The sequence below is a fragment of the Physeter macrocephalus genome, chromosome 16 (genome assembly GCF_002837175.3).
Source record: "Physeter macrocephalus isolate SW-GA chromosome 16, ASM283717v5, whole genome shotgun sequence".
Lineage (NCBI taxonomy): Eukaryota > Metazoa > Chordata > Mammalia > Artiodactyla > Physeteridae > Physeter > Physeter macrocephalus.
This window is the reverse complement of record NC_041229.1, coordinates 59,108,922-59,121,528: the sequence shown is the minus strand read 5'-3', so window position 1 is coordinate 59,121,528 and position 12,607 is coordinate 59,108,922. Positions and strand designations below refer to the sequence as shown.

The 12,607-nt window shown below is 43.8% G+C and overlaps 1 protein-coding gene across 5 annotated transcripts in view; it reads right to left on the bottom strand.

Moving 5' to 3' along the window:
- The window catches only part of LOC102983336 (uncharacterized), a 189,178-nt gene extending 185,930 nt beyond the window's left edge, over positions 1-3,248 (bottom strand). For 4 of the 5 annotated variants that reach the window (XR_003683638.2, XR_003683643.2, XR_003683640.2 and 1 more), the window contains exon 1: positions 3,007-3,248. The gene's annotated coding sequence lies outside the window, so the exon portion shown is untranslated. The remainder of the gene's footprint in view (positions 1-3,006) is intronic. The other variant, XR_003683639.2, reaches the window with a different exon arrangement.
- Between the last annotated feature and the right edge of the window lie 9,359 nt (positions 3,249-12,607).

Here is a 12,607-nt window from a genome sequence, read left to right as displayed (position 1 = left end):
TAGAAAGGGGATTTGAACTCAGGACTCTCAACCTCTAAATTAACAAGCTATTCATTCTACCAAGGTACCTGTCTACCAATGCCTCCACTGCTCTCCCCTTCTCACCAGAATACTGGAAGAATCAAATGAGGTGAAGATACCAAAACATTTTATATACATTTCTACTGCAGAGGTGAACACAGCTGTGAGGGGGGAAAAAGAAAATCCACCAAGACATTTCTCCCAAGCGATTACTTTCCATTTTGAGCTCTCAAAAGCTAGGGCTTTCATATAAATATCCCACCTCTAGATCAAGCCTGCAGATCCACAAAAGCAAGGTCTGGACCCCAGAGTAAAGTTATGAGGAGAAATGCTTGCATTAGTTAGATTACTCTCTCATCAAATTATGGGTAACTGCTCAAACCTGATTTTTATTGCAATACAGAAAGCTTCCTCATAACAAAACACTTTCAATTCCAAGGATAAGTCCAACCTTCGATCATTCTGCCCATTTTGGAGCCACAAAAAAAAAAAAATGATTCTTAATATTGGGTATTTTCATGTGTTCAATTGTGAAGGCCAAGGAAAATGGTTTGTTTACAAGCTGAACCCTGAAGCTTGAACAAAAAAAGAATTATTTTTATCCCGTTGGTGCCTTACATCCTTCTTTACATCCCTTCCCATTTTTTCCCCAGTCTAAGCTCTAATCAACAGCCACTTCATGTTTTACATATCACAGTTAATGCAATTAAGTCCAGAAAACTATTTTCCTAAAGATGTTTCCTCCATTAACACCCTTCTCTACCTTCCAGCATTATTCTTCTGCCATGATAATGAGCATATCATTAAGCTTTAAATAAAATTTCTGATGAATAGATGGAGGTATTTTTTGTAGTTAATAGAATACACTTACATCTCCTAAAAAAAATAAAATAAAAATGATTCTTTAGGTTTTTATCCACATCTGACAGAATTCTAACCACCTGAATTCCTTTAGAAGAAAATTCAATCTACAGAAATATAGTCCAATTATTTTAAATCTTATCAGGTAATGTCAAAAGAGAATCAAATGAAAATACCAAACTATCTCACCAATGAATATTTATGACATTTCCATATTTTCTGTCTTCTGTTTACATAAAACGGTGGTACCAAGATTCATCTCTAGATTATTAGCCTGCAATACAATGATGGGCTTAATTGCCTTGCAAACCAGGGCACCAATAAATGGAGTCTTCAAGCAATCAATTTTAAGAGGAGGGGAAAAAAAAAGGCCTAAGCTCTTTCTGAATACATGCACGTTGCCTGACTGGGAAATATATTCAGCCTTGTATTTTTCAGTCTCATTCATCAGTTCTCAAGCAAGGAATGCTCCCTTAACCACCTCAAGCTCATCAAATCTATTTAATACCAAATTCCAGGACTAATTTTTAAATGCACCTGAAGGAGACAGGAAAGGAGAAGGCAGAGACATCAAATAGAAAGACATCTATCACATTCCAGTTTCATCTTCTTCATCTTTAGTTACTGGAGTGGATTTTTCTCCCCCAACTTTCTTTTTATAATACATGAATAACAGAAGATACTTTCCCCTCCTCAATTCTACCTTAACTGAAGTCCCTCTCAACTTTACCCTTTCTGTTGGTTTACTTCCAAATATGATACTAATACAAGTGAAACAAACAAAAACTAACAGCTTAAGAAGTCCTCTAGAAAAGTCTCTTATGTACCTTCTCTCTCCCCAACCACAGCCTCCAAAGCTGTCTATTTAAGTCCAACCCCCAACCCTCTTGTGTCTCTTGGAGGCCATCTCAATCCTTCTTCTCCAGAATCATCCAATCCACCTCTTCGCAGCACTGCTCACTGCCCCTCTCCATCCTCCCTGCCCCTCCATACCAACAACCCCAGGTTTCCCACTCCTTAATTAGCCCCATCTGCTACCTCACTATCAGCAACCACCTCTCCAGTCCTACCAGTTCATCTCAAGACATTCTCCAAAACTCCCTCTGCCACCTTGGCCAAGGGACATTTTCTTCAAGATACCATCCCCCAACCTTGCTCACCACCTGCCACTCTTCTTTCAGTGAGTCCAGCCCAGAAGCATCTTCTGTGCCCTCTGCCTTCACCCTGTACCCAGGGAGCCACCAGTGGTTCTAAAATCACTCTAAATCCCATCCCACTGTGCTCCCCACCCTTCCCTTCCCCGCCCAATTTCAATCCTTGTCCGCCCATTTTGGGCCTAACTTCTACTTTACCCCCTCCTGCCAGCTCACCCTCACACTCCCCTCATTCAAAGTCCCACCCCCACCAGCTCCTATTCCAACCTCCATAAGCACTCCCCAGGAAAACCCCGAATTCTACCTCCTCTGCTCTCCTAACCCACGCTATTCCATAAAATCTCAACAAATTCCACCACCCCCAGATGGCAAGCGCCCACTTCAAGCTCAGGTCTCAGCCCATGCCAAGCCCCTCCTCACCCCCGGCTCCTACCACCTCTATCAGCCTGCCCTAGGTCCACCCCAAATTCCACCCTCCTGAATTAGTCACCCCCCAGGGTCCTATCCAACTCTGCAGTCGCACTCTCTATTACAATCAACCCCTTACCCCGCAACCCGGCCCAGATCCCAAGCTGTCAATTGCTCCAGGCCAACCCCAAATCCACCACCCTCAGTCAGTCCCCTCCCCCATTAAAAGCCATACCACTCCAGTCTCAACATCCATTTCGCCCAAAACCATCCAAATTCCACCCCAACCCTACAACCCCACGCTCCTGTCCCAGGTCGTTCCCATTAAAAGTCCCTTTCCCTTGTCTCTCCCCCCCCAACCTGCTTGTGTCCCACCCTCACCCCACCCCCAGCCCGCGCCTGGACAAGTCTCCCCAGCCAGCCCGCCGTTCCACCGCGACTTCAACCCCCTTCCCCCAACCCGCGAAGGGGCTCCGCAGCCCCCACTCTCATTCTCCCCAGTACCACCGGCCCAGGCTCAGGGAGAGCGGAACGGGGTAGGGTGGGGGGGTGATCTCCTCACCGGCGAGCCGCTGCAGGCGAAAACGGCGGCGGCGGCAGCTGAAGCGGCGATGCCCTTGTCTTCTCTGAAGGCTACAGAAGCGACGCTCTCGCTCCCTCGCCCGTGTCCAGTAAGGTGGCGGATGGCGCGCAGGGACTGGGAGCCTCCTCCTCCTCAGCAACTCGGCTCTGATCCTCTGCAGTAGCCGCCGAGGAGCCCGACGGGTGGGGGGAGGGGACGCTGGGCTGCGGGCGAGGGAGGAGGAGGCTGAGGGAAGGGGCGGGGGAGAGCTGAGAAGGGCTGGGAAGGAGGAGCCAGCGCAGCGCCGCGACACGTCCCACAGCCTCAGCCCGCCGGGACCACAACTCCCGGCATGCCCCACTCCGGCCCGCGCGCAGCCGGCGCCTCCCGGCGCGCGCCCGATGCGGAGAGACCATTCCCTCCTTGGTCTCAGACAATGGAATAAAGCCAACCATCCGCGGGTGGCTTTTGTAGACTCAAAAACCACATAGGAGGCAAGTTAGGCACCACAGCGGCCCCTTCCCCCAAGGGACGGTGTCAGCGGCGTCTCCGACTTCTTTACGCCCGAGCACACCCACCCACACGGAGCCCCGCCACCACCTCCCGCTGGACTACATTTCCCAGCATGCCCACAGACTCTCGCCCTCCTTCCGGACCCTCCTCAGACCCGGTACTACAGTTCCCAGGGAGTGTGGTCCTTGCGAAATGCTGGGAGATGCAGTTCTCAGTTCTTCCTCCATGTTAAGAAAAAGAAGTGAAAGAGAGGAAAAAAGGAAGGAAATATGTCAACCCACCGAGAACAGGCCTAGATTGGCTAGATCACCTGGAAGTCTGTACTTTCTTCGCAATACCCGTTGCCACTGTCTCGCACCAGAGCTAATGCAGCAGCCTCCTTCTGCTCTCCCTGCAAAACTGTAGACGATTTGGCAGCTTGAACCCAAATATAAAAAGAGCGTACTTCTTGACTCAGCTCCGCTACTTTTAAGAATTTACCTTAGAAAATAATCAAACAATTTGGAAAAGATGAATGGATAAGGTTGTTATCTGAGATTGTTGATTATAGTGAGGTAAACGGAAATGTCCTTCAACAGGAGCTGGTTAAATTATACAAACAATGCATTACTAAGCAGCCGTTTAAAATAATGATATGGATCTTTTTCTTGACATCAAAAGCTATCCACAATTTATTCTCGAGGGAAAAAAATTGATAGTAGAATAGCAAGTTTAGAATGATCTAATTTATATGAAGCTTGAGACAATGTTCTATAAGCATAGAAAGATTTCAGGAAAGAGGTTCCCCAAAATAACATCTGTGATTATCTTGGAGTATAGAGTGTCAGATTTCAAGTAATTTTCATTTTCATATTGCCTGAATTGTTTAAAAAGAGCACATAACTTTTTAAGCTATAAAACGATTTTCAAAAAATATAATTTTCAAATTCAACAACAACCTGTCTTTGCTACCTAAAAGCTTTTCATGGCTTTCTATTGCCCTCAGTGGTGCTCCAAAACGAGGTCTGTCTGGTTTTTCTGGGAGCTCAACATTTCCACTAATTAAAACAAATAATGGTGGGGACTTCCCTGGTGGTCCAGTGGCTAAGACTCCGAGCTCCCAATGCAGGGGGCCTGGGTTCAATCCCTGGTCAGGGAACTAGAGCCCGCATGCCGAAACTAAAAGATCCTGCATGCTGCAACTAAAAGTCCTGCGCTCAGCAACAAAGATCCCACGTGCCACAGCTAAGACCCGGTGCACCCAAATATTTTAAAAATAAATAAGTAAAACAGATAATGGTGGTCACTTACAATTCACAAAAGAACATTAAGTTAGTAGGGAGGATTTTCTCAATTTTCATTGTCTCTTCTCAAATTTTTCCTTCTTCTGGTCTTTCCACACCCATTTCCTCCTTTTCTCCTACTCATTCTTGAAACTAAAGCCAAAGTCCTACCTTCCCTAGAACATATATTTTAGGCGTACTGATTTTCCTTGTGTCTGAATTCTTCTAGCGATGGTTTCTAATCTGTGAGCCAGAGATCACTGTGGGGAAGAGGAATGAAGAGAGAGAAATAAAGTTATTGTAAAGGGTCTACAAAGCAATATTTAAACAAAGCATTGTCTATAGACTGAAGAAATGTCTTACACTTAAAAATTGTTTCCTTCTGGGACTTCCCTGGAGGTCCAGTGGTTAAGACGCTGCACTTCCACTGCACAAGGCACGGGTTCCATCCCTGGTGGGGGAACTAAGATCCCAAATAGCAGGGGGAAAAAAAAAAATAATTTGTTTCCTTCTGTGTCCAGCTCTTCTAGAATATGGAATATAGTATCAGATGATCTGTGACTTGACATAAATCTGGTACTCAATTACAGTATTTTAGATTTTATGTAATTATTCCTCACCGTTCTGCAAGAAAACTGACCAGAACATTCGAGCTCCACTAGCCAGCCCGCTGGGGAAGCACAGGCCTATCAGAGAAAGCCCAGATTGCCTGAATCAAAGGTTAACTTGGTCCATAGTCCTGCTGCAATCTCTTCAGCAGCTTCACCCCACCTAAATCTAATTACACTCCTATGCCTTATGACTCATTTTCCCCAAATACATCAGGCCCTGTCTTTTTCAAACTACCTCATTTTTCATCCTATTCTCCCAGCCTTAAAATTCCAGGTCCCCTGCCCCCCACCCCAGATTCCTATATCCTCTGCTCCCTTCTCTGAGAATAATAAGAAATGTGCCTATGAAATGTGGGCTATGTCCCTTCCCTCTCTGAGTGTTGCACTGACCATCCCATCTTCTAAACCCACTTCACTCCTCCTCCTCCTCCTTCTCTCCACTTCTGCAACTGGCAGACAGTGGGAGATGGGCAATCAAAATTAAAAGGGACGGATCTGTCCAGCGAGGAAAGCATATCTGAGCTATGGGAATAGGTATGAGGAAGCTTACCAGACTAGGAATCTGGTAATCAGATCCTAAATTAGACCTTGCCATGAGCATGCTGGGTGACCTTTAGTAAGTCCCTTATTTTTTTTTTTTTTCTGAACCTCATGTTTACGGCTGTAAAGTGAAAAGATGATTCCTGGCGTGTCACCTCATAACATTATTAGGAGAGTCCAATAAAACAGTGGGTATGAAAGTGCTTTGAAGACTGTAAATTGCCACTTACAATCCAACCCTTCAACTAATTTGAGAATTCTGTCTCCAAATCCCTGCATCTAATTCTTGGCATGTAAACTTTTTACTCAGAATTATATTATTATTAATGAATTTATTAAAGTATTTAAGGAATTTGCTCTATTAAGCCAATTTAATTTCTTGATAAATTTTCTATATAGCACAGTTAAACAATTTCTGACTTTCCTAGATTTTTTTCTAAATTGAAATTTCACAAGATATATCCTTTTCTCTCAGTTTTATAAGAAAGATTTTTAAAAAAAGAAAGATTTGATTCATCTGTTATCTTTTATCCTTATTGATTTTTACTGATTATTGCTTCAGCTGTCATGAAATTTCTAGTCATTATTTCCACAAAGTCCACCTTTTCTTGGAAGCAATTTGAGCCGTTGGCAGTTTTATTTTGTGTTGATTATTTCTACCAAGTGGAATTTTCCCAGGGGTCAACTTTGCAATGTTCAATGTTACCAACAAAGATGGGATCATTCAGTTTGCTTTTCCATCCATAAGAAATTTTTACCACGTGTAGTTTTAGCCATTGTCAGTTTTATTTTGTGTTATTTCTACCCGTCCAATTTTTTTTCTGCAACCCAACAAAAACAAACTCAGGGACAAAATGACAGTGTCAAAACACTATCCTTTGCCTGTTACTATCTGATTGACTCAGACTGTGAAATGGTTTTGTCCCAGCTATGTTAATGAGCTGGCTTTGAGCTCTCTCTTTCTCTCAAAGCACCTCTTTAGGAACCTTGGCACACAAGTGTGGGCTGGGGTATTACTTTAAGAATGCCTCAGAATTGCAGGAAAATGGATGTTAGAGACCATGTTAGGAGAACCAATCTTTAATGAGCCAGGGGCTGTGCTGGCATCTAAGATCCATTATCTCATTTAATCCTACAGCCTAAATTTCCTTCACATGGCCATTTTATAGTAGAGGAAATTAAGACCCAGAGAAGGAGATATTGGCCACGTTAGGAACAGAAATCAGTCCCTTGTTTAATTCTCAGTGCAATTTGAATGATTATAATTTCCAAAATTATCTAATTTAATTTTAAAACTTTTGCACTTCATCCTGTTGTTTGTTTGTTTGTTTTTTGGCTGAGCCACATGGCATTTGGGATCTTAGTTCCCCAACTAGGGATCAAATCTGTGCCCCTTGCATTGGGAGTGCAGAGTCTTAACCCCTGGACCGCCTGGGAATTCCCTGCACTTCATCTTGTTGGAAAATTAAAATTTTTGAGTTTGACTAGGATACAAAGCAAGAGGAATATGTGGATATAAACAAAGCATTCTCAAAATGCTTTTTGTGGGCTTCCCTGGTGGCGCAGTGGTTGCGCGTCCGCCTGCCGATGCAGGGGACACGGGTCCGTGCCCCGGTCTGGGAGGATCCCACATGCCGCGGAGCGGCTGGGCCCGTGAGCCACGGCCGCTGAGCCTGCGCGTCCGGAGCCTGTGCTCCGCAACGGGAGAGGCCACAACAGAGGGAGGCCCGCATACCCCCCCAAAAAAAAAAAAAAGCTTTTTGTGACAGCAAAAGACCAGGAGTGTGAAAATGTTTTGTAAATGACCCAACATTGGGCAAATGGATGTTTCTGCCATTTGTGATGAAGACTGATATATAAACCTGTTATGCCAGCTTGGAAGAGTGCTAGAAAATTAATAGCACGCTCCTGACATTTAGTAGATGAATGTCAAATGCCCATCCTAATATTTAATTCTAATAGCCAATAGTAAAGGAATAACATTGCATTCTGCCTATCCTTTAAGAGGATAAGACATCAGGAAGCCTCTTCTGACCCCCCAGTTAGGTTAGGAGCCCACTCAGCTCCCACAGCCAGCTCACACTGGATGTTCATTGTCAATTTACTGCCCTCAAGGACAAGGACCAACGTGGTCCCATTCATCTCTGTGGCATAGAGCTCAGCAGCCTGAAGCTTCTCACAGGGTAAGGCTTCTGTAAATGGTGGTTGAATGAATGAATCAATCAATCAATTAACATGACGTATATAGACGCTATAGATAATCAATTAAAATGACAAGGGAAATACCTTGATAAAGCTGAAAAAAATTACTGACAATGGAAAAGTGCACATTAAATAAAATTTAGGGCACAAGTAAATCACAAATGAATCGGCAAGAACTGATTACAGCTACCAAGCTCCAGCACAGCAGCAGCAGTGAGGAAAGAGCCTTGACATCCTGGGTTCAAATGCCACTTCAGCCAGGATTGGGTGTCCTCAAGTTCCCTCCCCTCCTGCACCTATTTCCATATCTGGAAAATGGCTGACCTTGCAGAACTCCCAGGGTAGATAAAAGAGTTAATTAAGGCACCAGATGCTTTACAAGCTATGAAGAGCTGACCACGGTGAAGGTTGTTAGTGATAAAGGTTAGAAGAGAATTTGGAGGAAAGTTTACACTTAGGAGAATCTTTTACATAAAGCTGCTTATGTTGACAAACCTAACCCCCAAAAAAGCATACCAATTATAGTGCGTTGAGTCGTGAATTGCATCTCCCAACAAAGATATGTCCAAGTCCTAACCCCCATACCTGCATACTTGTGAATGTGGCCTCATTTGGTAGGAAGGTCTTGGCAGTTAAGAAGGCAGGATGAAATCAGTTCTGGATTTAGGTGGACCCTAAACCCAATGCGTGATGTCTTTATAAGAGAAAGGAGAGGAGATCTGAAACACAGAAACACCAAGAGGAAGGCTATGTGAGGACAGAGGCAGAGATTAGGCATGTGGCCCCAAGCAAGGCACACGGAGGCTTGCTGGCAGCCACCAGAGGCTAGGAGAAAGGCATGGAGGGATTCTCCTTCAGATCCTCCAGATGGAACCAGCACTGCCAACACCTTGATTTCAGACTTCTGGCCTCCACAACTGTAAGAGAATAAATTTCTGTTGTTTAAAGCCACCCAGTTTGTAGCAATTTGTTAAGACAGCAGGGAGGAAACTAATACACTAATTAAACTGGAAACCCACATAATCAAGTAATTAGCAAATATCTTAAGTCCCCCAAATAGATTCAGAGGAACCTATTTCGGGAAATGTTTCTCAGTTTCACTTAATCTGTCATCTCTAACAGCAGCTATGGAAAACTGGTGTTAACATCCATTGTCTTTGTGCCTTTTCTCTTCTTAACCCTTCTTGCACTCTTAGTTCTTTCCCTGCCTTCTGGGATGGCTCATACTTCAAATCAGTGTGAAGAACTCTGGTGTCATACAAAATGTACAGATATGAGGAGGCCAGACCTGAGTTCATAACCCAGCTCAGTCACTTAGAGGCTATGACATTGGGAAAATCATTTCTCCTTACTGGACCTCCAAGTCCTCAATTGTAAGATGTGGCTAAAATTATCTCCCTATAGGGTGAAATGAGTTAATTCACAGAAAACTCACTGCCTGACCTAGGAATTTCATAACTTTGCTTTGTCCAGAGAGCAGGAGAGATCCTTCCTTCCTCCCTCTCTTCCTTCTTTCTTTCTTCCTTCCTTTCTTTCTTTCTTCCTTTCTTTTTTCTTTCCCCTTGTTCCTTCCTTCCTTTTTTTTTTTGAGTTATGTATGGATGATGGGGAAGGGGGAGGGAGGGAGCCACCAATTTTCATTTCAACTAGAAGGTGGGTAAGCCTTCCATAAAAAGGGTAAGAACAAGGGGCTTCTATTCCCAGAAGAGCTGAGGTTCCTACAGCTGGGGTCTGTGGACCCCTGTGGAAGAAGATGGACCATGTTGGATATTTATTCATCATTCATTCAGCTTAAGGTACTGACCCCAGGTCCTTTGCTGGTGCTAGGGCCCCAGGGTTAATTGAACATGACCTTGTCCCCAAGGAGCTCACAGTCTAGGGGAATCTGCTGACAGACAGTTACATCCCAATGTGATCAGTGTCATGGTGGAAGAAAGTGAGGGACTGTGGGAGCCCAGAGGAACACCTAACCCAGGCCAAGAGGTCAAGTATAAGGATAGTGTTGCCACCTGCAGATTCTTCTCAAGACACTATATGTTTCATGAGGGCCAGGATGTTTGTCTATTTTGTTTACTGCTGTATCCCCAACACAGTAACAGTGCCAGGCCCATATTAATCACTCAGTAATATTTGTCAAGTGAATGAATATAAATTAAGTCACATTGCACAGGACCTTGTGCCCCTACAAAGCTCCTCCAACCCCCACTCCCACAGGTATAATGTCCATGCATTTATTCATTCATCAAGCTTTTCCTGAATATCTACCATTTGCCAGATACCATACTGGATTCTGGGTTCTGAGTTGTGAGCCAAAACAAAAAAGATTTCATGAACTTCATGGTCTAGGGAAACAAAAAATTCCCTGTGTAAATCCCATGCTCCTTCAACCCTGGCCCAGCTCCCCTGTGCCCTGTGCTGACGTCCCCTTAGCTCAGCCTCAGGTTCCAGGAGAGCACCAGATTCCATTCAGAAGAGGAGAGATGGGTCCTCTCCCCAGCTCTGTGCTGTGCAGTCACCTGGGCCCCAAGGCAGTCAGGACTCTTGTACCTGGAGCTTCAGCAGGCCTCCTTCCAGCTTCTGACTTGGCCTTGCTAACCTATTCCATCAAAGATCACCAGCAAAGCAAGCTCCTTTCATTGCCAGAGAAATAGGCTGCCCTACACAGACACTTCTGCAATGGCTGCTCAAGGACGGGAATGGCAAGGGGGTAAGACAGGGGTCATTGGCACTCTAGTCATCAAATTCCATTCTGGACTGAGGTCCCTTGGGTAAGTTTACTCACATACACCTCACAAGGCTGTTCTGAGAGTCTAATGTAAATTTCTCTTTAACCCTTAATCTCTGTACAGAGACAAGTATTTTGCCTTCTGTTTTGTTTTGTTTGCTTACAGCTGTATTCTTTTTGTTCTTTATGAAGGAGGAAAGCTCCAGAAAGATTCACAAAAGGCACTTGTGGATGACCAGATGCATGGAGCACAGTGGCAAGATCAGGTGAGGAGAAGTTGTCTCAGGATGGAGCAATCTTAGCACTTCTCAGAGAATACACTTTAGTTAAACAAAACAGTGCAGAGAGAACAGAATGGAGACAGGACAACCTCCAGGAGGGAAAAGCCTGGAAACCAGGACACCCCTCAAAGGCTGGGGCTTGGCCCAAATATGTAGGGCCTGCTACATTAATGAAGTCCAAGAGATGGAAAAGGTCTGAGGACAGAATAGCAACCACCTGTGTACCCACCAGTCTGCTCTCATTGTGGTCTTAAGGGGGGCGGTTCTTTTTTTCTCTAATTTTAGAAAGTCTTTATATATTGTGGATGACCATCCTTTGTCCATCAAGACTGATTTCAAAGAGAATGAGAAATCTGTGCTCCCAGACCAACTCCATCTTTTCCAGCTCTCATATTTTCTTCTAGGCATTTTGCTTTCTCCTAAACTTCCCTTGAAATACTCCAGTCCTTAAATAGATAAATTAAGGGGAAGAGAAATTTGTCTGCTTCTCACCCAAGACGGTCTGGGAGGCTGTTTTCTGGAAAGGCCATGAAATGATTATGCTGCGGGGTGGGTGTTGAGGGGTGGAGGAAAGAAAGCCAGTGCCTTTGAAGGCAGTGAAAGAGAGGAGATTCCTAGAACCAGGAAGGTCTGGGGCTTGGACATGTGTGTGGCCTGTTCTCCGGAGGTGGCATGGTAGACAGAAGTCTATTGGTATCCACTAAGCATGGGAAGGAGACTCCCCAAATATTTTTCTTGCCTAACACCCCAGATCTTTGTAAGGGAAGGAACCCAAATAATGACCAGGACTTAATTTGATTTAAATTGAATAAAATAATGTCATTTCTTACTCCCCTAAGTTTGTGGAGTAAATTTGTACCCCCTACGTAATCAAGAGAAAAAAATAACACTGACAGCAGCTAAATTGCACACAGAGAAATTACTTATTGACTAAAGCTTGATGGAAAAATCAAATAAATCTTCTTGACAAAATGTAGATGGGCAAATTTGTCTCAGGAAAAGTAGACCTGATAGAACATAGAAATAATGACCACAGAAGATACCTTACGATGGCAGAAGCTCTAATTATTAAACTGTGATATGGATTTTTTTAATTGACTAACTCATATCATCATTATAAAATTTATACAAAAAATTGTTTTTCAGATGAAAATAATTGTAGCTCAGTATAAGTGAATATGGATAGGTTGGAAATAGATTTAATAGGCTGTGTAGAAAAATCAAAAGTATTGAACTGACCTAATGGCATTTGTTCTGGGGAATATTATCTCAGACAAAAGTAATCAATATGATATAATTCCATCTAAAAATCTGCATTTATAAACACAAGACAAAAACATCCTTAGGGTCAAAACAGTGGGCCAAATTCCTGACCTCTCTGCTGAAGCTCCTAGAGAGAAAATAGAAATGGAGACAGGACTTGGCTGGTCTGCATTTTATCAAGATTTCTGTGATTCTTCCAACAAC